Here is a 26,767-nt window from a genome sequence, read left to right on the forward strand (position 1 = left end):
GGTCTCACCGAAACCATCAACCTGCTGGCACCTTGATTTTGAACTTCTCGTCTTAAGAACTGTGAGACAATAAGTTTGTGTTGTGTAAGCCACTCAGCTTGTGATACTTTGCCACAGGAACTCTAGGAAACTAATACACCTGGGGAATAACTGGGAAGAAAAAGAGTAGTGGGTATTAGGTTTATCATGATTAGGACATCCAGACTATTCCATGCATCTAGTGTAAAAAGACAAAATGGTATTTTTAATTCTAGCCTTGGCTTTCTTTTAGCTTCATGATAATAGCTACCTATACAGTAGAGTCATATGGCCACAATTCAGGCACACTGTCACTTGTACCATTTCATTGTCTTTGCACAGCACTTTCTTGTTCATTAACTCAGTTGATCTTCACAGAATTCTTGAGCTAGACACAAGCTCAACGCACCCTCAATAATGGGGCCATGTACCAGGAACAGAAATATTACTAATACTTTCCCTCTATAACCTCTGTTGACCTCCCATACCCTACAGGATGGTTTTTTTTTTTTCTCTCCCCAGAAAGGTATAATTGTGTCTGGTAGAAATATAAAGCATCTGTTTCATTTTGTACCGAAATTGGCTGCCTGGCAAAATCAAGACAGAGGTGGAGCCAGGCCAACCTTATGTAAAGAAGAGCTTTACATTGTCACACCCTTGGAAATCTCCACGATCTTCTAATAGCTTGAAATTCCCATACCTGGACGAGTGTTCTTGTAGAGCCCCTCACACAGTGCAAATATCCTAGGGGGAGTTACAAAGCTGAAAATGAATATTTGTTTTGATGGTTTTATGAGAAGTAACAAAGATTCTGTGGGAAGGGGTAAAGATGAACTATCTGATCATGACCAGTGCAAAAGCAAGAATGAGAAGACATAGTTCATTGATACCTCGTGACTGAATTAAATCTATTAATGTAGTTAATGTAGGCTTTCCTAAAACACTATTTTCCTTTTTAGCTGACTCTCTGCATAAAAACTATTAGGTGCCTTGAAATGTATAAATTTTAACAGTTTTGATTGGTTTTAGCGGTTATTATTTATAACATAGGGCCAGACAGTCACTATCCAGGCCCTGGGGATGTAAGTTCTCTGGTGTTTGCAACAATATTCCTCTCTGCTGTTGTAAGTGAAAGTATCCATGGACAAAACAAACAAAAAGATGTGGCTGTGTCCCAGTCAAACTTTATGGACATTGGAATTTGAAGTTCACAGAATTTTCATGAGTCATGAAATATATTTTTATCCCCCAACCATTTAAAAATGTACAAAAACTACTGGCAGGTCAAATTGGCCCCTTGGGTCCGATATATAACACAATCCCCCCCCACCCACCCACCCACTAAACAGTTGAAGCCCAAGAATTTATACCTAATTTTATCCTTAAAGATCATCATGGCTTTGGGAGAAAAAAATTGTTTTGAAATAGTGTAAATGTTGTTTCCAATAAAAATAAGGTTAAGTCCAAAAAAATAATAATAATAAAATAAAGGGGAAGCTGCCCTATTTGGTGGGGACAGGGATCATAAGGTGACCTGGAGAGCCTTCTGTATTTCTGTTTTGGGCCTGAAATACTTTTCCAGACTCCACAGAACAATTTTTAAATTTCTGAGCTGGCCTAAAAACACAGTGTTTTTAAAAACCAGTCCACGACTTCATAGCTGCTTAGAAGGCGAATGTGAACTAGGATTCAAATCTGTTGATCTGGGTAGTGAATATTACATGAAGCATTTTCATCTCTATTAAGAGTCTTGTTACGTTGTTTTATGGCTTCTGATTGTTCTATCACTCATTTTCCTGTTACATTGATTTTAAAGTAGTTTAGACCCACAGAAAAGTTGTAAGAATAGTAAGAAGAATTGTCATATATCCTTTACCCAGATTCACCACTTTTAAGTCATGTTACACACACACACACACACACACACACACACTCAAATGATCTTTTCTAAACTATTTGGGAATAGGTTTCACACATCATGTCCTTTGCCCTTAATATTTCAGTGTATATTTCTCAAGTCCAAGCATTCCTTTGGCATGTAATTCTGTAATCATAAACTTATTCTTATTGCACTCTCAACAAACTGTATACCCTTTCCTGGTCTTAATTTGTTACAACATGCTACCTAGTAATGTGTTTTTCAGATGGGATTGCTTTTCAAATACTTTTAGTCTGTGGGTCTTCCCACTAATTTTCACCTACAGAACTAACAAGGGTTTCCCAACTCTTCCTCTTTCTTCATGGCTTTGTTCCTGCAAACCCCCAGTGCTTTTTGTTTCAGGGAAGGAGGGGCCGTAACTGAATCATAACTTTACTCCACATTGCAGCTGTCAACCTACACAACCGGAGCTCAGTTGCTGTTTTTCAATCCCTTTTGGTTAACTCCATACTCATTACAAAATAGCAGTGGTTATTTTATTTTATTTTTATTATCAGTTGAGTTTCGTGTGATTTGAGTTAGAGGTATCACTAATAGAAGTAATTCGTGCATTTGATTAATGATTGCAAGCAAATATACTTTCTCTTTTGTTTTCTGTGTAGGCCACAGGAATTTTCTGGCATCAAAAACTTAAGTTCATGTTTCAGTTCTGCATTTACTAGATAGGTCATCTTTGTTGATCACTGAATCTTCCCTCTCCTTAGTTATCCAACATTTCTACCTGTCCTCTAAGGGCCTGCCTTATCTATTTCAGGGATTTTTGTGAGGAAAAATCCTAAAGTATATATGTAGAAGAGCTTTATAAGAAATGCCAAGATATTTAGATACAGTAGATATGTATTTAAAATGTGGGAGCTATCATAGAAATGATCCAGTCCAACTGGATTATTTTACAGATGAGGAAACTAAAAGCCAGAAAGATTAAATCACCTGTTCAGAGTCACTGAACTATTAGGCAGAGCCAGGTTTCCTGGTTCCTAGACCAGGAAATAAATCATCCACTTATTTCAGAGACAGAGACATAGAGAGACAGACAGAAAGAGAGGTCTTCTGGTTCACTCCTCAAATGCCCCCAATAGCTAGAGATGGGCCAGGCTGAAGCCAGGAGCTGGGAACACAATCCAGGTCTCATGACCCAAGGACCTGAATCATCACTTGCTGCCTCCCTGTGTGCATTCATAGGAAACTGGAGTCAGGACCTAGAGCTGAGACTGGACCTCAAGCACTCAAATATGAAAAGTGGGCATCTCAGTCGGTGACCTAACTGTTAGACCAAATGCCCATTCCTTGACCAGTACTGTTTAGCCTCAGCAAGCTGTCTCCCTAGACTGTGTCCCCTCTTCAGGCACCTCAGCTTTATCCTCCAAACATCATCGTTTGATTTTGTGAAGAACATGACCATAAGGACAATTATGTAACATTTCAATAAATATGAGTATGCTAGTTTAGAAACAGCTAGGCGATTTAAAGAAAATACACAAGGATTAAAGGTGGCTCAGAATGGAATTTGACATGATTTGAAAAATGTCAGGAAATCATTCTTGCCCAATGAGGTACAGATTCTGTAAAAATGTCAATAACCAGGATCTATATCAAGCTTGTACAGATTTAGTCTTAGCTGAAGGTCAATACATGACCTATAAAAGCTGCCAATAATCTTATAATTTTTCAACTGATTTGATTATAAGATGTTAGGACAGATCAGTAGTGGCATAGTTCTGCCTGAGGCCCAATTCACTATTTTTTTTTTTTTTTTTTTTTGACAGGCAGAGTTAGACAGTGAGAGAGAGAGAAAGGTCTTCCTTCCATTGGCTCACCCCCAAAATGGCCACCATAGCTGGCGTGCTGGGCCGATCCGAAGCCAGAAGCCAGGTGCTTCTCCTGGTCTCCCATGCGGGTGCAGGGCCCAAGCACTTGGGCCATCCTCCACTGCCTTCCTAGGCCACAGCAGAGAGCTGGACTGGAAGAGGAGCAACCGGAACAGAATCCGGTGCCCCAACCGGGACTAGAACCCGGGGTACTGGTGCCGCAGGAGGAAGATTAGCCTAGTGAGCCGCAGCGCTGGCCCAATTCACTATTGACCTGAAAACTTAGCCTTGCAGTTATTCAGGAAGATACAGCAGATGAAATAAGTAACAAATTACTTTGTGTACAGTATTGGGTGGGAGAAGACATCGGTTGAATCTATTTGTGATGCTACTCAAACAGATCTCAACGATGGAAATAGGAGAGTAAAAAGTTGACAAAGGCTTGGAACCCACAAAGAAAAAAGGTTTTCTACTATTCATCAGCAAAAGTGGTCACTGAGTATCCTAACTGATTCAACCTTTTTATTCAGGTAAATTATATAGGGGTGTACTACTGGGATTGAATGAGAAAAGATGTAGTCTACAAAGTTCAGGTCAATAGTCCTAGGGTGATACAATTGAGAAGACTCCAGAATTTCTGCCAGTTTGAGAACCCTCAAAATCTCACACACCTATTGCCCTCTGTGAAGGTTTGAATAATCAGATCCAGGATTTGATGGCTATTTTCATAGATAATATAATTAGGCTACAAGTTATTAAGTTCTCAGCTTCATCTGAGTTTATGCTTCTAACTGATAAACTAGTTATGAAGTTTACATATGAGTATAGAGGGGCCGGGGCTCTAGCGTAGTGGGTAAAAGCTGCTGCCTACAGTGCTGGCATCCCATACAGGCGCCAGTTCAGGTCCCAGCTGCCCCACTTCTGATCCGGCTCTCTGCTATGGCCTGGGAAAGAAGTGGAAGATTGCCCAAGTCCTTGGGCCCCTGCACCCATGTGGGAGACCTAGAGGAAGCTTCTGGCTCCTGGCTTTGGATCAGCGCATTTCCAGCCTTTGTGGCCAAATGGAAAGTGAACCAGTGGATGGAAGGCCTCTCTCTTTCTCTGCCTTTCCTCTCTCTCTCTGTAACTCTGACTTTCAAATAAATAAAAAAATATTTTTAAAAAATATGAGTATAGAAATTTTAGATTGTTACTGATTTACTTTTAGGTGTATCTGAAATTTGTTTCAGAAAATAATCAAAATAATTTGAAAGTTCACCAGTCAGAACATTATATTGTTTAATTTAATAATGCTTTGCAAATATAGAAGCAAAGTGATAATCCTTCACCAGTTATGGGTGTTATGTTCTTGAACAGTAGTGTGGTTATCAAAACTACTGTTGTTACGCTCATGATCACAAAGAATAGTCAGACTTAGGAGAAAAATACACATCATAAAGCTATTATATGTTTTAACTCAGTAAATAAAAATGGACGGCATGCACTTCTGAAACAAACTGGATCTGCTGGCGTTGTAGTAGGTGAGTCACCTTTTGTCAATTATTCAGGAAAAAACTGCTAAGGTAGATTCTCATGTTACCATCATGATATCAGACTGTATGACTCTCCTGCTTTTGAGCCAGCCCTTTCCACCTTGAAATTTAATGTTTCTTTTACTTTGCTTTGTTCTGTTTCTTGCAAGTCTCAGCACATGCTTGTGTAACACCCTTTGTACAGTGCCTCTCAATATGTAAGCACTGGGGAGGAGAGAGGCTGGTCTGAAAGCCATATACAGACAGGGTGGGGCAAAAGACAGAGCTCTGCACTGCCGCTGCTTCCTCTGAGCTCAGACATGCCTCCAGGAAGGGCACAGGGCTGAACCACATGTTTATATAAGTCAAGCACAGATTTTAATTTATTTATTTGTTTAATCTCATAGCCTATAACTCACATCCCCTTCAGAGCCTACTAACTCAGAAATAGAAGATAAAAGATGTGGATTTTGAACTCTATTTGTGCTAAAAATAGTTTTGGAGGGAAAATTAGCTTTCTCTTGAGGACTCTCCCCTGCCTCCCTCAGGGCCTTACCCACTATGAACTGAAAATAAATAGCCCTCTGCGAACAGCCAGCCTTATTTTTCCACCCAGTAGCTGGTGTGAGAAGCTGGTTCTGAGAGCAGAGGCCTGTTGGGACCTGTGGGAAGCCAAACACACCTGCCAGTTTTCTGATTAGGACCAGCAAGCCTTGTGAGCCCACGGTGCCTCAGGGGAGGCAAGGCTGGGCCACACCACCATGAACCCTGCAGAGCCCTGTGCTGGTCAGGCTGCCTCTTCTCACTAATTAAATATCTGTTCTTGTCTTGGGGAAGATCAAAGAGAAGATGGGGGATGGGGTGGAGAGAGAAAGTAAACGCTAGGCTCTGGGAGAGTAGACCTCAATGCCTCTTCGTTATTAAAGCTCTAAAAGCAAGGGGTTAAAACTGTCCCCTCCCCCATGTTAACAAAAGCTGGGAAAAGAGATAATTACTAGCATTTTGGATGTGACACCGTATTTTTATTTTATCTTGAAGTCCAATTATGCCGACAGTTCAACTTGGCGGCAGCTGCTCAAGACTTAGAGTAAAGAAATATCAGTAACACTCCATAAAGCCCAAAATATCTATCCTCAAGCTGGGAGTGGGCAAAGTGTGTAAGTGTTTTTAAATTATCCTCTCTTGTTTTAAATAGAAAATACTGAGGTTTAGGTTAAATAAAAAGGATTCCAGCAATATCTTGTTCTATTTATTGATACGTTTAGGAAAAAGTATTCCATTTAAGTTGGCATGTTCTCCCTAGAAGGATAGCATATGCAGACAAAATGCAACAAGGGAAAACTTCCATTCTCTGATTCCAAGAAGGCTTTCAGTAGCCCCTGAACCAATCCAGATTCATAGGCTGTAGTAATAGGTATAGGACATAGTAATATCAAATAGTGAAGAGGGCATATCAGGGAAATATGACTTAAAGCCACAATGAGATAGCCCTACACACTCATTAGAAAGACTGAACTTACTTTAAAAACCACCTTTGGCAAATGCAAGAAGAATACAGAGCAACTGGAATACTCACATTCTTGGAGGGAATGCACATGGTCCAGTGACTTTGCAATGCAACTTGTCGGCACTAAGTGTTGTGGTACAATGATAGGCCACCGCTTTGGATGCCTGCATCCCATATCGGAGTTCAAATCCAAGATCTGCTGCTTCTGATTCATCTGCTAATGCATCCTGTGAAGTAGCAGGTGGTGGTTCAGATGCTTGGCCCTAGCCACTGACATGGGAGACCCAGAGGGAGTTTTGGCTCCTGGCTGCAGCCTAGCCCATCCCTGGCTCTTGTGAGCATTTGGAGAGTGAACCAGTGGATAGAAGTGCTCTCTCTCTCCATCTCTCTCTCTCTCCGTGTCTCTCTCTTTCATCAAGTAAATGAAATTAAATAAACATTTTAAAAAAAATCAGTTTGGCAATTTCTTCAGAAGTTTGACATATACCTCCCATGTCATTCTACTCTGAGGTATTTACCCAAGAGAAACAAAAGCATTTCTGCATAAAGATGTGTAAATAATATTCAGTGTGGGAGCCAGCACTGTGGCGTAGCCACTAAAGCCACTGCCTGCAGTGCTGGCATCCCAAATGGGGGCCGGTTGAGTCCCAGCTGCTCTACTTCCGATCCAGCTCTCTGCTATGGCCTGGGAATGCAGTAGAAGATGACTCAAGTCTTAGAGCCCCTGCACCCGTGTGAGAGACCCGGAAGAAGCTCCTGGCTCCGGGCTTCAGATGGGCGTAGCTCCAGCTGTGGCAGCCTCCAGTCTGTGGAGTGAACCAGCGGGTGGAGGACCTCGCTCTCTCTCCCTCTGCCTCTCTGTAACTCTGCCTTTCAAATAGATACATAAATCTTAAAAAACAAAAACAAAAACAAAAACAAAACATTGTGGACTTCTTTACTCTCTCTCTCTTTCTCTCTCTCTGCCTCTGCAACTTTGTAACTCTGACTTGCAAATAAATACATAAGTCTTTTTTTTTTTTTTTAAGATTTATGTATTTATTTGCAAGGCAGAGTTACACACAGAGAAGGAGAGGCAGAGAGAGAAAGGTCTTCCATCCGCTGGTTCACTCCCCAAATGGTTGCAATGGCCGCAGCTGTGCCAATCTGAAGCGGTGCCCGTATGGGATACCAGCACGGCAGGCGGTAGCTTTACCTGCTGTACCACAGCACCGACCCCTAAATACGTAAATCTTTAAAAATATATTCATTGTGGACTCCCTTGTCACAAATAATCCAAATATTCATCAATATGTGAATGGATTAAAACAAGTTGTGTTATATCCATGGTGCCGGCACTGTGGTGTAGCTGGTGGTATTGCTACTAGGGATGCCAGCATCCCATATGGGCTCTGGTTCATGACCCCTGGCACCCACAGGGGAGACCCAGAAGTTGTTCCTGGCTCTTGGTTATGGCCTGGCCCAGCCTGGTTGTTACAGCCATTTGGGAAGTGAACCAGTGGATGGAAGATCTCTCTCTCTCTCCCCCTATCTCTGTGTAACTCTGACTTTCAAATAATCAATACATCTTAAAAAAAATTGATCAAATGATGCTCTTTCAGTGTGTATGGTTTGGTTATGCCTCAAATAAATTGAAAAAAAAAAAAAGAAAGAAAGAAAAGAAGTACACTGAAAAACCTAAGACTTTGGGATCTTTAGGTCATTTCCCAGTCCTATTCCAGGGTAAAAGTGTCACTAAGGGACCGGTGCTGTGGCATAGCAGGTAAAGTCACCATCTGCAGTGCCAGCATCCCATATGGTTGCTGGTTCATGTCCCGGCTGCTCCAGTTCCGATGGAAATGGCCCAAGTCCTTGGGCCCCTGCACCCTCGTGGGAGACCCGGAAGAAGCTCCTGGCTCCTGGCTTCAGATCAGCGCAGCTCCAGCCTTTGTGGCCACTTGGGGAGTGAATCAACAGATGGAAAATCTCTCGTTCTCTGCCTCTGCCTCTCTGTAACTGGTTTTCTAATAAATAAATAAACCTTTTTTTTTTTTTTAAAGAGTCACTTAGGAGGCGTGTACAGTGAAATCTACTCCCTCTAGGAAATTGCATTATGGACGTTAAGCATATGACAGTTCACTAAAACTGTAACTGATGGACCAGACCTTGTCTGAGAAAACACATATATTTAGCCCTTGGTAGTCGGAGAGTTACTTACTCTAATTTATGGCTTTATCAGCTACACAAAGTGGTTGTCATGTCATTGTCAGAGGGTAAGAACATGGTCTTAAGTGTGTACAATAAAACCGTAACTCAAAGAGTTGACGTCAACAGTGCTGTTATCAGACTAGTTGGATATGGTGAAATTACAAAATAGCTCCGTATGTCCCATCAAAGGAAGAATTGAATTGGGTTATTACTTGATGAGGCTCATGAAATTCCTAGATTTACTAGCTGCAGATCCAGGCTTGTCAATAGTATCATTGTTCAAATTCCTTCGTGGCTTTCAAATTTTTTTAAAGCAATGGATCCTTTCATCAAACACAATCTCACTTAAAGCACCCATCTAAATCGCCACTCTTGCTATAGATAAAAACATAATGTTTTTAATCATATATGCAGTTTATAATTTCACTTTTCAATCCTTATAATCAGTAAGGATAAGTAACTAGAGAATGATGACCACAAGATTTACCAAATAGAGTTTGTGAATAGTGATTAAATCAGCTTCAACATCCAATTTCTTTATCTTGTTTGGATTGTAGAGAAATTTTACGCTCACACAGAGAAGCAGTTTCAAATGGCATTCTCTAAAATCAGTTCCTATTGACAAGTGTACATTCTTTAATTAAAGTGATCTAGAAGCTTGATAGGGTTTGTTTGCTTCTAACTTGAATCATTGTTTGCTGCTAACTCATTTCATCTGTTAACAAAAGAATCAGTCAAGAAACACCAAAATTCCCAGTGTTAAAATGAGCTAACGTGAAACTATCCCAATTCGATAGGTTGTGCATTACTTGTTAGTGGACAACTTTTACTCCATGCTCATACACACAAAGCAGACAACCCTATGCTTTGCCTGAGATTTCACAACGGTGCACACGAGTAGTCACAGTGCTTTCACTTGCACAATTTTATGTGTTCAGACATGCAAAAACGCAAATTAAAATTGAGGAGGAAAAAGGCTGAGTCAGAACAGTGCCAATAATTAGTGAAGCAATATAAGAAGTTTAAGAGCAAGCATGCTTTTGAAAGTTCACACAGAAAGTGGAATTAAAAGATGCTTACTTGGTGCAAAAATTTTTTTAAATCAGGCATTTTTTAATAATACACATTTTCCATGAGGTTTTTAAAAGTATAGTATCCTTTATTTTTCATAAAGAGTGGAGCATGTTTTATTTATTTATTTATTTATTTATTTATTTATGTAAAAGAAAGAGAGAGTTCTTCTATATAATGGTTTACTTTCCAAAGGTCTGCAACAGCTGGAGGTGGGCCAGACTGAAGCCAGGAGCCAGAGCGTCCATCTTGGTTTCCCACATGGGTAACAGGAATGCAATCTTTGGCTATGGTCTACTGCACATTAGCAGGAAGCTGGATCACTGCGGGGGCCATGACTTGATTCTAGGCATTCTGACACGGGATGAGGGCTTTCTAAGTTGCAGCTTAACCTGCTGGGCCACATCCCTGCTCCTCTAAGGTCCTGCTTTGTATAATCATAGACTAAAAAGTTTTGCAGAAAATCTTTGCTAAATCAGTCACAAATTCATATTTTCACATTTTTATGCATATGCTAATTATCCATTTCTCTCTAGAATTATTTTGAAATTTTTTCCTCATATGTCCTCAAGTGCTATTTTTTATTCAGGATTAATTAATTATAGTATTCTACAAATTATAGGATTCATAACAAATATGCCATAGATGTATAAATGTTATTTTAGTGTAAACTATGAAAAACATACAATTGGAAAGCCATTTCTTTTTTGACTTAGATTTACTTGTTAAAAAACAAATTCATGGGGCTGACAATGTGGCATAGCAGGTAAAACCACCGCCTGCAGTGCCAGCATCCCAAATGGATGCCGGTTGGAGTCCTAGCTGCTCAACTTCTGATCCAGTTCTCTGCTATGGCCTGGGAAAGCAGTAGAAGATGGCCTAAGTCCTTGGAGCCCCTGTACCCACATGGGAGACCAGGAGGAAGCTCCTGGCTCCTGGCTTCAGATCAGCGAAGCTCCAGCCTTGTGGCCACTTGGGGAGTGAACCAGCAGATGAAAGACCTTTCTCTCTTTCTCTTTGCCTCTGCCTCTCTAACTCTGCCTTTCAAATAAATAAACAAATATTAAACACACACAAAATTTCATTTCTAATCTTGATTTTTTATTGTTACTAGATTCCAGAACATGTCTGATTTATATGCAATGACTACAGGCAAATTGCATGTTCCAAGGCATTTGCTAACATTTCTGCTTATATGTCTTTTAAAGAAAAACTCCATTAAAATTTAGAACATTATTTAATCTTTCCATTCATTTTTATACTCATGAAACTTCTACACAGGATTAGTTACCCCCTGATTAACAGATAGAGGAGATGAGTAAGGGACAGGAAAGAGGGCTCAATTCTCACCCACAAAAGCAGGTGGTGTTCTCTCTCCAGGACTTCACTGTTATACTTGTTCTTTTGTCACTGAACACGTGGAAACTCTGATGTTCTAGACACAACTCTTGAATTAGCACGTTCCTTTTATCTGTCTCAAGCAATCAGACTCGCAACTCAATTCTGTAAAGAGTTCAGGGCCATCGATCAGTGCTAAAAACTTCCTTAAGCTCAGAGTTAGCTCTAAGAGCGATCGCTGAAACTCCAGTCAGCTACAGAGTAAAACAGGATGAAGAATCCTTCAGAGGTAAACACTAGGACCCTGAGGAAGATAGTAAGCTACATAATTGACAGCAGAACAGGCAACACCGACCCAATCACACATAAAGTCCACACACAGGAAATCAATAGTTAATATGTTCAGAATTTAGAATTATATAGAGGTGTGGGTGTTTGACACAGTGGTTAGGTGCCCGCATCTCACAGCAGAGTGCCTGAGTTTGAAGCTTGACTCTGCTTCTGATCCAGCTTTTCTTCTGGTTCACAACCTGGGAAATAAAAGGTGATAGTTGGAGTGCTGGGGTCCCTGCCACCCAGGTGGAGCACCTGGCTTCAGCCTGGTCCACCTGGCCTGGCCGTTGTGAGCATTTGGAAGGTGAACTAGCAGATGGAATAGCTGTCTCTCACTCTGTATTTGCCTTTCAAATAGATAACTTTTTTTTTTTAATTTTAAATCTCATATAAACACAGGTAAAGCTGTCCTTCCCCACTCTGTAATTGAAAGGGTCCAGGTTTGAAACCAGATGGACGTAGGCTCAACTACAGCTCTATTATTTCCCAGTTGGGTAAACTCTGGTGAACAGTTTAACCTCTTACTGCCGTGGTGCTCTCTTCTGTAAGCCTTAGATAACAATAGCCACTTTGCATGGTGTTGCAATGGTTAGATAAGAATGCATGAAAAGTGTCCCATGCAAGGGTTAGCCTGTAATCAACACTCATGAAAACAATGGTAACAAACATCAGAAGGAAAGTCACATTATAATTTGTAAAAATGTATATGTTTTTGTCAAAAATAATCCCTGCATATGTTTTAAGAAGGTAAATAATACAGAGAAGTAAATAAAGAAAATATGCAGTACTTGGCCCGGTCTCTATTCCTCAGTCCCACTAACCAGAGGCAACACGTTTTCTCTCTTTTAGCTTCCTCTTCTAGTGTAGGCTCACCTCCTCAATTTTGAGTGGAGTCATTCAAATATTCCTGATAGTTTTCAAATTATTTTTCAAACATATTTTTCAAATTATATGTTTCAAAATATATTCAAATAAATTTTTCAAATAAAATTTTCAAAATATATTCAAATACATATATGGTCCCATATATGGTACAAAATATCAAAATACTACAATTAAGCTTATATTTCCTTTCTTTTTCCCCCTCAAGTCTGTGCTGACTTCTTTAAAATTTCTCAATGTTCTTTGTAATTTTCACTAATTTTCCCCATACCCTCAAGAGCTTCTCAATATAATTTTCTGCATAACCATCAGTGTGATTCTTTCATGTGTTTATCCTAAAGATGTGCCTCCTGCTGCCTCTGTCCTCTTCCTCCAGTGTGGAATATTGCTCTGTGGGCCTGTGGTCCAGCTAAGAGCTCCTTTTCCCATGCTTGTGGGGAGTCCGTTGCTCTCTCCTGTATTGGAATCCCTTTTCCTGTATCCCTCATCTTCTTCAATTCCTCTTTCATTTCTTGTTTTCTGTAGAGTGCAACTTTCTGCAGCTTACTGGAAAATAGTGCTTGGGACATACATTTTCAAAGATTGATCTTGCAGGTCTGAAAATTATGTTTACTGGGAATTCTTGTTTGAAACAGCTTAAAAATTGTAAGTGATTATTTCTTCACCATGTTGTTTTCGTATTGTTGAAAAGTTCAGTGATAGCCTTTAAAAATTATTTGTTTATTTGAGACAGGGAGAGAGAATGAGATGTGAATCTTTCAATCTTTTTTTCTTTATAAATGTATTTTTTTAAATTTTAATTAGTTTTTTTAACTTTTATTTAATAAATATACATTTCCAAAGTACAGCTTATGGATTACAATGGCTTTTCTCCCCCATAACTTCTCTCCCGCCTACAACCCTCCCATCTCCCGCTCCTTCTCCCATTCCATTTGTATCAAGATTCATTTTCAATTATCTTTATATATAGAAGATCAGTTTAGTATATATTATGTAAAGATTTCAACTGTTTGAACCCACACAGAAACACAAAGTGTAAAGTACTGTTTGAGTACTAGTTATAGCATTAATTCACATTGTACAACACATTAAGGACAGATATCCTACATGGGGAGTAAGTGCACAGTGACTCCTGTTGTTGACTTAACAAATTGACACTCTTGTTTATGGTGTCAGTAATCACCCTATGCTCTTGTCATGAGTTGCCAAGGCTGTGGAAGCCTTTTGAGTTCGCCAACTCAAATCTTATTTAGACAAGGTCATAGTCAAAGTGGAAGTTCTCTCCTCCCTTCAGAGAAAGGTACCTCCTGCTTTGATGGCCTGCTGTTTCCACTGGGCTCTCACTTGCAGGGATCTTTCATTTAGGGTTTGTTTTGTTTTGTTTTGTTTTTGCCAGAGTGTCTTGGATTTCCATGCCTAAAATACTCTCATGGACTCTTCAGCCAGATCTGAATGCCTTAAGGGCTGATTCTGAGGCTGTTTAGGACATCTGCCGTTCTATGAGTCTGCTGTGTATCCCGCTTCCCATGTTGGATCGTTTTCTCCCTTTTTTATTCTATAGGTTAGTATTGGCAGACACTAGTCTTGTTTATGTGATCCCTTTGACTCTTAGACCTATCAGTGTGATCAATTGTGAACTGAAACTGATCACTTGGACTAGTTAGATGGCATTGGTACATGCCACCTTGATGGGATTGTATTGGAATCCCCTGGCACGTTTCTAACTCCACCATTTGGGGCAAGTCCGATTGAGCATGTCCCAAATTGTACATCTCCTCCCTCTCTTATTCCCACTCTTATATTTAACAGAGATCACTTTTTCAGTTAAATTTAAACACCTAAGAATAATTGTGTGTTAATTAAAGAGTTCAACCAATAGTATTAAGTACGACAAAAAAAATACTAAAAGGGATAAAGTATTAAGTTGTTCATCAACAGTCAGGGCAAGGGCTGATCAAGTCACTGTTTCTCATAGTGTCTATTTCACTTCAACAGATTTCCTTTTTGGTGCTCGGTTAGTTGTCACCAATCAGGGAGAACATATGATATTTGTCCCTTGGGGACTGGCTTATTTCACTTAGCATGATGTTTTCCAGATTCCTCCATTTTGTTGCAAATGACCAGATTTCACTGTTTCTTACTGCGGTATAGTATTCTAAAGAGTACATATCCCATAATTTCTTTATCCGGGACAGAATCCGGCGCCCCAACCGGGACTAGAACCCGGTGTGCTGGCGCCACAAGGCGGAGGATTAGCCTAGTGAGCCGGCCCAGATGGTAGAATTTCATTCTTTTTTATAGCTAAATAATATTCCATTGTGTGTGTGTGTGTGTGTGTGTGTATATATATATATATCACATTTTCTTTATCCTTTCATTTGATGATGGACACCTGTGGCTGATGTGAATAGTGTTGCTATAAACATGTTGGTGCAGGTATCTCTTTGAACATTGTGTTCAAGTCTTTTGGGTATATACCCTGTGGAGGGATTGCTGGGTCATATGGTAAGTCTATTTCCAGTTTTTAAAGAAGTCTCCACACTGTTTTCCACAGTGACTGCACTAATTTACATTCCCACCAGCTCATCTGTTTGTTCATTCCTCAAACAGCTACAGCAGCAGGAGCTCTGAACTCAGTGCAGCTTTCCCATGTGGGTGGCAGGGACCCAATCACTTGAGCCATCATGGCTGCTTCCCAGGGTCTACGTGAGCAGGGAGCTGCAGTCAAGAGCCCTAGGCAGGTATGGAGTGAAAAACCAGGACTGGACATGCAAGCTAGATACTCTGATACAGTACAGTCTTCTTAACTGGCGTCTTAACGAGGCTGGATTCCCACCCCGACAATGTGACGCTTACTGCCAGTCTTTCTGCGAGGATTTAGGACCTTTCTTCCGATGTTCTGAAATCTTGAGAAACTATCTGAGGGTGAGACTGTGTTTTTCTTCATTATGCTGAGATCTTATTGGACTTTTCCATCTGAAGATTTGTAGCCTGGCAAATTCCTTTTTTTTTTTTTTTGGATAATTTATTCCTCTTTTCTTTATTTTTTATTTCTGAAACTCTTACTTGTTATATATTGGCACTACTAGTTTCAAATTTAACTTTTTCTGTGTTTTTAACTTAATTTTCTGATATTCCTATTGATTTTTATAAATGTATTTAAGATTTATTTATTTACTTGAAAGCCAGAGTTAGAGGCAGAGGCAGAGAGAGAGAGAGATCTTCCATCCACTAGCTCACTCCCCTGATGACTGCAACGCCTGGAGCTTTGTTGATCTGAAGCCAGGAGCCAAGAGCTTCTTCACGGTCTCCCACGAGCGTGCAGGGGCCCTAGGACTTGGGCCATCTTCTACTGCTTTCCCAGGCCATAGTAGAGAGCTGGATTGGAAGCAGAGCAGCCAGGACTCAAACCGGCCCCCATATGGGATGCTGGCACTGCAGGCAGCAGCTTTACGCACTATGCCAGAACACCGCCTCCTCCCTCCTTTTAAATATATATTATATATATATATATATAATTGATTTTTTAAAAAATCCAATCATAGTTGCATATCCAAGAGCTCTTTCTTGTTTCCTGATTGTTTCTTTTTAGTATTGTCTTGTTTATCCTGAAGCATCTGCTGAGTTTGTTAATTGCTGAGTAATATGATTTTAATTACATGTTTTTAAAAGTTTCTTCAGGGGCTGGCATTGTGGCATAGCAGGTTAGGCTTCTGCCTGTGGCGCCGACACATATGGAAATATGGGTGCCAGTTTAAGTCCCAACTGCTCCACTTCCAATCTAGCTTCCTGCTAATGGCGTGGGAAAAGCAGCAGCAGACGACCCAAATGGCTGGGCCCCTGCACCCATGTGAGACATCCAGAAAAAGCTTGGGGCTCCTGGCTTCCGGCTTTGGCCTGGCGTAGCCCCGACAGTTGCGGCCATCTGGGAATAAACCAGCAAATGGAAATCTCTCCTTCTGTCTCTCCTCCTCTCCCCATAACCCTGTTTCAAAAAAAAAAAAAATTAAAAAAAAGTTTCTTCAATTCCTTTTGTTGTCTATGTTTCCTTCAAAGTTATTCTATGTTTTTTGCTATACTTTTCCATATAAAAGACTTTCCTCTGGAGATTCTAGGCTGGCCATAGTAAAGAGTGGAAAAAGGAAAACCTGTCTGAAGGTCTGCATACTTGGGCAGGAAAAATCTTACGAATGTCTTGAAGGAATAAAGAAACGATATGATACACTACACAAATGCATAGAAAATGACTTGGGGATAAGTGCTGAAAAGTTAAACTGTGTTCTGGGAGAAAAACCTGTCTTGCAGAACGAGTGGAAGAAACAGAGTAGGAGAGAACCAGTGTGCTCAGGTCTTGCTGGTGAAGCATTTGAAATGTGATCAGTGGAATGACCTTGTCTGATGCAGACACAGCGAGAAGGCACAGTCAGAACTCAAGAATGTGGCGGTTTGATCACAATGATAGTGAGAGCAAACACAGGGAAGTGAGTTGAGGCTGGGCTATTATACTGAGGAGTCCAGTGATGATGTTAGAATGATAGCTAAAGGAAGAGGAGCAAGCAGCCTGGGCACTGTGCTACTTCCATGGATATGAAAATGACATATGATATGCCCTTCGATTATGGAGACAAGACTTACATCAAAGCGCAGATGAGGGAAAGGAATATTAGAATCCAACATCCTCATGCTCTTTATTTCTGTAGTCCAATTATCTCAGCAGAGGACATGCAAAAACCCTCCCCCACCCTGCCATTCAGATGTATCTTGAAAGATTAAATAGCATGTGCTCCAAAATGATATTATTTTGGTTAGAAATGATCAGACATTTTCATGGTGACCACAAGAGACACACTTCAAAGTACGCTCAGAGGTTTTTTCCTTTGTCTCAACTATTTCATGATAAAGCAAGCTCATGCAAGAACTAGATCTAATGAAATCATATTACTGACTTTCTTTTTTCTTTGTGTTCTAACCCCTGCAATATATACCCCAGTGAAATATCAAAACTTATTTCACTTTATGGAAATATTACCGCAGTATCTCGTTCCTTCTCTTATTGGCCCATTCGGATCTTATAATACAATTACTCTAAATTTAGTGTTAACTCATCTAAACTTTTAAGAGAAAAAAAACACTTTAATGTATGACTTTGAAACATAACATTTGAAGGGACAAATATTTGGGCCATGTTCTGCTTCCCAGGTTCATTAGCAGGGAGCTATATTGGAAGTAGAAAAACTGAGACTCAAACTGGCACACCAATATGGGATGCTGGCCTCATAATAGGAAGCTTTATTCTACAACGCCAGCCCCCAGAAGCCAAATTATTCCAAAGTGAATAAGGTTCAAACTGCCATTAGTCAGCTTGGGTTTTGGCCTAGGGATACCAATGCATATTTCAGGTGATTAAGTTTTCCCACTTTTCTCTGATTGAATGGTTATGACTCATTCATTATAACCTGGAGTTATAATGAATTTGTTTGATACAAGTTCATTATTCACATATTATATTTGAATCTGTTTTTCTGACATTAATTAATGTCATTCAGAGTAGCAGTGCTTGTTACCACCTAGATCAAACATGGGCAATGAATAAGGTGACGGCCCGGTGCTGTGGCGTAGCAGGTAAAGCCACCACCTGCAGTGCCAGCATCCCATATCAGCACTGGTTCAAGTCCCAGCTATTCCACTTCCAATCCAGCTCTCTGCTATGGCCTAGGAAAACAGTGGAAGATGGCCCAAGTCCTTGGGCCTCTGCACCCACATGGGAGACCCAGAAGAAGCTCCTGGCTCCTGGCTTTGGATCAGCACAGCTCTGACTATTGTAGCCACTTGGGGAGTGAACCAGCAGATGGAAGACCTCTCTTTTTCTCTCTTTCTCTCTCTCTCTCTCTCTGCCTCTCCTTCTATCTCTGTGTAACTCTAATTTTCCAATAAATAAATAAATCTTTAAAAAAAAAAAAGAAGGTGGCATGACTCAGACTCCAGAGGGTTATGCAGACAGTCCATTATATGCTTAAGTAAGGGATTTTTTAAAAAATAAAAACACTTTGATAGAAATGAAAATTTCATTTAAAATTATGTGAAAGACAATTGGTAAATCAAGTATATCTGTATCTCAGTTGTGGAAAAGATCACACCTCATACTCCTACTCAGAGAAGAGGACAGTTGCTATGAAATTATCAAGTTAAAAGACAATTTACTGGGGCCGGTGCCGTGGCTCATTTGATTAATCCTCTGCCTGTGGCGCCAGCATCCCATATGGGCGCCGGGTTCTAGTTCCGGTTGCTCCTCTTCCAGTCCAGCTCCCTGCTGTGGCCCGGAAAGGCAGTGGAGGATGGCCCAAGTGCTTGGGCCCTGCATCCGCATGGGAAACCAGGAGGAAGTACCTGGCTCCTGGCTTCGGATTGGCACAGCGCCGGCAGTGGCCATCTGGAGAGTGAACCAATGGAAGGAAGACCTTTCTCTCTGTCTCTCTCTGTCTATAACTCTACCTGTCAAATAAATTAAAAAAAAAAAAGACAATTTACTGCGTCATAATCTTTGAAGCTGGTCGGCCTGGCAGAGATTAGGGCCTGGGCAGAGTGGTCTTTTCAAATGCTTTTCTTGTCATCAAGGTGTGAAAGCAAAGGCCTCTTTGGTCAGCTGATGCCAGTGGACAAGCCCACCAACCACTCTCCCTTGCTCTCTCTTTTAACCCTTCTTCCTTCTTTACGCTTTGTAATTTTTAAACCCAGGCATCTCAAACCTGGGAGTTGCCTGAATTCCATTAAGATTTACACAATTCCTTGAGGAAAGAAACTGAATTGCTACAAAGAATGCATTGTGCTGTAAGTATTCAAAAATCCAACAGGAGTTTATTCCCAAAATTGTCGATTTTCTCAAATAACAAGAATTGTGGAGATAAATAGTTGCAAGACTCAGTTCTGCTCAGTAGTATCATTCAGACTCTGTCTTCTGGCTCTGCTCTGCCTAGGGTATTGGCCTTTTGACTTTGTGTTTGTTTTTTACTGCTTTCCCATTACCAAAGTCACTTCTTTCCTGTTTTAACTTAAGCTAGGCTGGGAATGTATTTATATTTTCTAGTCTCTGTTTTGGAGGTGGGAAGGAAGGCACGGGTTGGTAACAGGTGTTGTGTTAGGCCAACCAGTCTGTCTGCCATTGATGATGACAGAGGTTAGCGGATCCCTGTTGCTTTTATCTTCTATTGCAGATGACAATCTTCCACATTTGCTGAAGACTATATGAAACTGGTAACAGATGCTTGGAGATAAGCAATTGCAATCTAGTGAACTATGAATAATTTTGAGGAGTCTTGAAGTAGGTGAATGACTGAGATACAAAGTTCGAAAATATTTTACAACAGGATCCTTAGTCCAAATCATGAGCTCTCTACCAATTTTTTAGTAATACCTTCCTTTTAAAAAATGGTTTTCGTTTTCTTTTAAAGGCAGGTGCACATACCAACATAAACACACACACACACAAAACACACACAGACACACACAGAACTGTCTTCCATCTGTTGGACTAATCCCCAAATGCAAGGAGCCAGGGATGGGGCAAACTGAATCCAGGTCTGTTATGTCTGTGGCAGGGACCCAACTACTTGAGCCATTACCTGGTGCCTCTCAAGATGTACATTAGCAAGAAGCTGGTTGAGAAGCAGAGTTGCCAGGACTTGAATCAGCACTCTGAAATGGGATGTGGGTGTCTAAATGGCATCTTTTATTTCCCCTAAATATTTTTATTTATTTGAAATACAGAGTGTTAGTAAAATGGTGCAGACTTATCTGTGGCACAATCTACGCCCTGGACACCATCCTCAGCTCCAGTCCCTGCCATTAGCCATTACTGGAAGCCAGGTGACCAGATGACCCAACCACAGGTGTCAGCTCCACCCCCACCCTAGTGGGATTTGCTGCTTCTATTTCCTTGGCCCCCTGGCAAAGGTATAACAGGACCTGCTTCCTGTACACATGCCCTCTCTCTCTTACCCTCTCGCCCTCTCACCCCAGCCCATCGGGCTTCCCCCACCTGACCATAAACTTTAACTCGGGTTTGATGTGTTTTGTGGTGGCCTTACACAGAGTAACAGAGAGAGAGAGAGAGAGAGAGAGGGAGAAACTTTCAACCACTGGTTCACTCCCCAAATAGCTGCAACAGCGGGGGCCTGTCTAAGCCAAAGTCAGGAGCCAGGAACTCTATCTGGATCTCTCATGTGTGTGGCAGGAGCCTAAGCACTTGGGCCATCTTCTGTTGCTTTCCCAGGTGCATTAACAGGGAGCTGGATGGAAGCAGAGTGGTTGGGACTTGAATTGGCACTCTGATATGGGATGCCAGTCTTGCAGGCAGTGACTAAACATGCTATGCCACAACACCAGCCCCATCCCAAGTGGCATCTTAACTGTTGTGCCAAATGCCTGCCCCTATTAGTTTTTAAAGTGATAGCAGAAAGTACTGCAGATTGATGGTAAATTAAAAAATTAGCAAAACCTAAAAGAAAATACTGAGAAAACACCATAAAAGATTACATAAATATATTGAAATCTATGTATATAATTTTTAAAAATGTTAGAAGTCAGATTATCCAAATTTATCTAAATTATAAACTGAGAAGAAACATAAATGCAGATAATATTATAATTCAACAGAGGTTGTTTTGGACTATCTTCTATGATCCTCAACATTTTTGAGGAACTGAGCAAGAGTTCAAATTCAAGTTTACATGTTTGTAAAATAATTTTAAATTAAGTCAAATTTGTTGTTAAATGTCTGTTGGAGCATGGAAACCTACGTTTTCTAAGACTAGAAGAACTGTTACCTTATTTTGTATTATCCATAAGATTATGTACTTCCTTTGAGAAGCAGGTTTGCTGCTAATTATTTTGAGAGTATAATTCTTACAAAATGTACCAATTCTAATTATGCATCAAGTACCTACTGAACATTTGCCATGTGCAAATCCAGCAAACAGGCACTGGAGATACAAGGGTGAACCTGAAGAATAGTTTTATGCACTGGTGGTGGACAAAAGGCAAACAACTAATAAAGTATAATAATGGATGGGGAAAACCCAGTGATAGTTTGGCACAGAATACACACCTTGGGGGGGGGGTGCGAAGTAGTGTAAAAGTGGAGGAATAGGGAGAAGGCTCATTGGCTATATGGTGTCTAATAGAAGTTGGCCCAGGGACAGTGCTAGGAGGGGTGAGGGCAAGGGTAGGAGAGATTTTTCCCAATCAAAGGTCGCAGCAGGTGTGCGGACAAAGACACGAGAAGAAAGAGCAGTTGGAAGCAATCAAACCAACCAAGCTCTCATCTTGGTGTCAGGAGAGTTGGGTTCTTGTCTTTGTTCTGCCATTGTGAGATGTGTGTGACACGTTGGGAAAGGACCTCTCCCTTGATGAGGTCTATTTTCTGATTTACTTAGTTACCACTCTTCGTCTTCTTGTGAGCCGCAGCAGAGACAGCCCCTTCTCTGATGGGGTGTGATGTAGCCAGAATTAAGCTAACAACCATCGGCTAACATATTAAGTTGTATTTTAGGGCTCTCCAAGCCAAAGATAATTTTATTTTTACTAGTAACACTGTGATTTTTACTTAGAAGCAGTTAAATCAAATATGTGTGTTTCTATCCTTTAATCCTAAAAAAAATTCTTTTTGAATACCAGACGCTAAAATGATTTTCCTTGGTTCCAAATTTGCCACTTCTTGTTTTCGCGTGCTTTTCAGATAATTAACTCTTCTTTTTTTAGTTTGTACTATTAAGCATGGGGTTTCTCTGTAGTCATTCCAAGTGGAAGAGTATTAAAAAATCTATTTATACTGTGCATACTTGAAAGTGTCATTTGGCCTTGACGTGTGGTGCCAGCAGTATTTTGTTTTTGTTGGGTATTAGCAGTTGGGCCAACTCAGTGAATCATAAAGTCTCCTAATTAGAACTGCAAAAAGTTTTTCACTGTGCCATCACTCCCATTTAGTGTCTTGATAAACCTGATCTTACTGCTTAGACTCTAAGAGAGGGAAACTGATGCGACTGTTATCACTTGATGAAAATATGCGCAGTAGAAAAAGTAAGATTTTCTATTACCTATGTCCTGTTTTTATTGAATATTTTATCACACCCAAAGATTCTAATGCAGGTTATATAGCTGCCAATGAAACATGCAAATCTCAAAAAAAGACATTACTGTGTAACAATTCCTCCTGAATCTGTTCTATTTTTCAAACTAAAAATAGAAATTAACAGTTATTTTTTTGACAACTACCATTTCTTTAAGGGCTTAACCTCTGATTGATGTGGTAAACAATAAAGGGAAAATATCTGGAACAATGGGTAGGCTAATAGGGGTGACAGCTGGTGTTTTTCAGCACCTGCCTTTACACCTGGGAGGCAGGGATCAGAGGTGGTTAAATCTCCATTGTTCCTTTAATGGACCAGATTTCATACATAATCCTCTCTTGTTTTTGTTTTTCACTTTTTCCTTAAAATAAGCCAGTAAGACCTTATTCATTATAAGAGATAAAATTGAAAAATTTGGTCACAACTTTACTGTTTGTGAAAAACAATGTGCTGCTATAGTTTTCCCAGGTGTGATATAAAGTGCATTTTCCTAGAGGCAGAAAAAGTTTATTGCTTGCCCGGTATTTTAAGGGAATACAAGGGGCCTGTCTCTTAGGTATTGCATGTATTTTCATACTGTTAGGGTCTCAATCTAGTCCCCAAAATTCATTCTATTTCCTTGATAGGAATGTTTTCTTCCTTCAGCGGAAAATATTTAAGTGCCACTGTTATTATTAATATTTATACATTGCTCTATGGTATCACAGTAGAAAAATATGTGTGGCCAAAAATCTTTGAAATGCGTGAATAAAGTTTTTCTGAACAGAGAGAATGCTAAACTATACTGGCATTTAGCGAATGGAATCTAGTAGTTGAAGTCAAAATCATGACCCTGAGTTCTCGTAATTTATTCCTCTAAACATGCTTTTTATAGTCATGTTATTTGACTTGTATCCTGGAGAGGTAAATTTGCCACAAGTACATCTTTTCCCATCTATTGTCTCAACTGCCTTTTCTCCTAAGATTTTTTTCTTACATTTATTTACCTTTCAGTTTTCATTAGGTGAGAAAATCATGGTACTCCATCTAACAGAGTGTTTGTCATTCACATTTTAATCCCATTTTTTCTGACTTTTGTTCCTTCAATTGAGCCTTGAGTATTTGTATTCCCTAGCTTCAGTTCCTGATCCTTTTATTATTATTAAACATATATGCTCATCTTGGAGGTCTCTGTCACTTTGACAGATGACTTCTAAGTGCATGTCTCCAGAAGTGAGCTCTCTCCTGGAAAGTGGACTTGGACTTCAACTCTTTTCTGGACACATTTCTAGATGGAATTCCTGTGGGAAGCTGTAACATAGTATATCTCAAATCAGGGACATTAAAAGGTCAGGCTCAGAGACAGACAAGTTTGGGTGTATGAGTCAATGTTTGCATGTATTGCAAAGGTAAAATTATAATTTTCCATTACATCATACCAACATTAACCAGTTTTTCTATACATTAAACTCAGTCTCAACTTTTAGCTCCTATGCGTTCAGAAGCCTAGTATTATCATGAATCTGATAGCTTTATATTTTTCAGACATCCATTTGGTAATATGCCATGTTTAATTCTGGTAGCACATAGCCATAAATGTTTAATAACATATAGAAAACGTGCTTCTCAAATTTATATTAGTTTTTCCTTCATCTATTTCCAGCTATCCTTTAAAATCTTAGTGTGAATGAAGAATCTGCAAACAAACGCATTTCACAGATTCCTAGTGGTTGTTAGGTTGGACTTTCAACACAAGAGTATTTACCGAGTCAAAGGCCATGGATTCTCGTGTTAGACAAGAACATCGAAATTAAGAAATGATCCTGAGAAATTCGGTAAATTCTACACGGACTCAGGTTTTGAGTCTAAAGGTAAGTCCCACGTGGCTAAAGGTCATATTCCAAGTTGCTTCCCTGTCTCCACGCTCAGGAAGTTCTAGCGCCGTCGGTCAGAGGCCCTGAGCTCAGGCCCTGGCCAACACCTATAATCCATCATCCCAGGGCCCCGCGGCCTCCTTCTCGGAGTTCCCCGGGAAGCCCTGGAAAGGGGGTATCCCAGTGATCGTTAGGGAACAGAACACGAGGTCCAGCTCGTCTGTCGTTCATTCATTGGGCAGTAAACACAGGTAACGACACGCAGCGCGGGCGACGAACCCTGCTGTAAACCCGGTACGCGCCGTCGCTGGGGCGCGGGGTCCCCAGTGACTCAGAGCCCGACCGGCCTTCCGGGCTCGGCGCGTCCCGGGGGGCGGGGGCCGGAAGGGCGCGGCCGGGGGCGGAGCCGGTGCGGCCTGGGAGGGCGTGTCCCCGAGGAGGCGGAGACAAGATGGGCGCTCGGAACGCTTGGAGGACCTAAGAGGCGGCGGCCGGGGCCACGCCCCGGGCGGGAGGGCCGCTCTGTGCGCGCCCGCTCTATGATGCTTGCGCGCGTACCCCGCGCGCCGCGCTGCGGGCGGGGCGGGTCTCCGGGATTCCAAGGGCTCGGTTACGGAAGAAGCGCAGCGCCGGCTGGGGAGGGGGCTGGATGCGCGCGCACCCGGGGGGAGGCCGCTGCTGCCCGGAGCAGGAGGAGGGGGAGAGCGCAGCGGGCGGCAGCGGCGCTGGCGGCGACTCCGCCATAGAGCAGGGGGGCCAGGGCAGCGCGCTCGCCCCGTCCCCGGTGAGCGGCGTGCGCAGGGAAGGCGCTCGGGGCGGCGGCCGTGGCCGGGGGCGGTGGAAGCAGGCGGGCCGGGGCGGCGGCGTCTGTGGCCGTGGCCGGGGCCGGGGCCGTGGCCGGGGACGGGGCCGGGGCCGGGGCCGGGGCCGCGGCCGTCCCCCGAGTGGCGGCAGCGGCCTTGGCGGCGACGGCGGCGGCGGCGGCTGCGGCGGCGGCGGCAGCGGCAGCAGCAGCGGTGGCGGCGGCGCCCCCCGGCGGGAGCCGGTCCCTTTCCCGTCGGGGAGCGCGGGGCCGGGGCCCAGGGGACCCCGGGCCACGGAGAGCGGGAAGAGGATGGACTGCCCGGCCCTCCCCCCCGGATGGAAGAAGGAGGAAGTGATCCGAAAATCTGGGCTCAGTGCCGGCAAGAGCGATGTCTACTACTTCAGGTACCGCCCTGGGGCGGGGGGGGAGGGGGCGGCGGGGTCAGCCCGGGGTCAAGGGTCAAGAGCTGGCCTGGGCCGGGGGTCCCCGGAGGGGCCCGGGGGATGTGTGTGCAGGGCAGGCTGGCCGGGCAGTGAGGGGTGTGAACCCTCGGGTGGGAGTCGGCCCCGGCGTCCCATGCCAGAGGGGTCAGGAACAGTGGTTTGGTGTGCCGTGCGAGGGTTCTTGCGGTCGGGAGGAGTTGTCCACGGAAGGGTTAAAAGAAGGTGTAATTCATCGAAACTATAAAACCCAGTGGCTGTTGGCTCCTGTCCTGGCCTGTCCTAGATTCATCATCGCAGGAGTGTTTAATCATGCACATGTGGAAGAATTAGCTCTGCGCAGCAGCGAGGGTTAGGTTGCTTCGTGGGCCCCGGGAAAGTTTCACGGGAAGCGGCTGCTTGGAATGCCTCAAGTTTTGTTGTAACTCCCCTGGTGTTGCAGAGCCTTTGTTACTTGGTTGATAGCCTCCCAACCCGCCATTCGCCCCCCAGGGAACACTTGGCAATGTCTGCAGGTATTTTTGGTTCTCACACCTGGGGAGGGGTTCCTGGCGTCCTGTGAGTAGAGGCTAGATAGAGGTGGTGCTTCGGGTCCTACGGGTATTATGCTTGGGACGGGCCCCAGCAGAGTGGTCTGGCCCGGAGTGCACCACCGACGCTGGGGTGGAGAAATCCTGGTTTAAATGAGTCGCGATGTTTCGCCTTCATGTCATCCTGCAGTCCTTTGGTCATGCTGTTTGTGGCCTTAGCCTGTATAACCCAGTCAGCTCCCTGAAGTGTCTGTGGCTGGTAACCGTGGAATTACAAACAAACTGACTAAATTTTCTTAGAAGCCATCCCATCTATAGAGGAGAGTATAATGATGTTGTAGTCAGTGCTTTGGAGGACTGTGCTTGTGGACTGATAGAAGCATTTTTCAGGAAACGTGTCTGGGTTTTGGAGCCAGTCGTC

The 26,767-nt window shown here is 42.2% G+C and overlaps 1 long non-coding RNA gene across 5 annotated transcripts in view; it reads left to right on the forward strand.

Annotated features, from left to right (window-relative positions):
• The window catches only part of MBD2 (methyl-CpG binding domain protein 2), a 117,542-nt gene that overhangs the window by 18,978 nt on the left and 71,797 nt on the right, over positions 1-26,767 (forward strand). For all 5 annotated transcript variants that reach the window (XR_011379326.1, XR_011379325.1, XR_011379324.1 and 2 more), the window contains one exon: positions 24,361-25,780. This is a non-coding gene — a long non-coding RNA (methyl-CpG binding domain protein 2). The remainder of the gene's footprint in view (positions 1-24,360; positions 25,781-26,767) is intronic.

This window comes from Oryctolagus cuniculus, chromosome 10 (genome assembly GCF_964237555.1).
Source record: "Oryctolagus cuniculus chromosome 10, mOryCun1.1, whole genome shotgun sequence".
NCBI lineage: Eukaryota > Metazoa > Chordata > Mammalia > Lagomorpha > Leporidae > Oryctolagus > Oryctolagus cuniculus.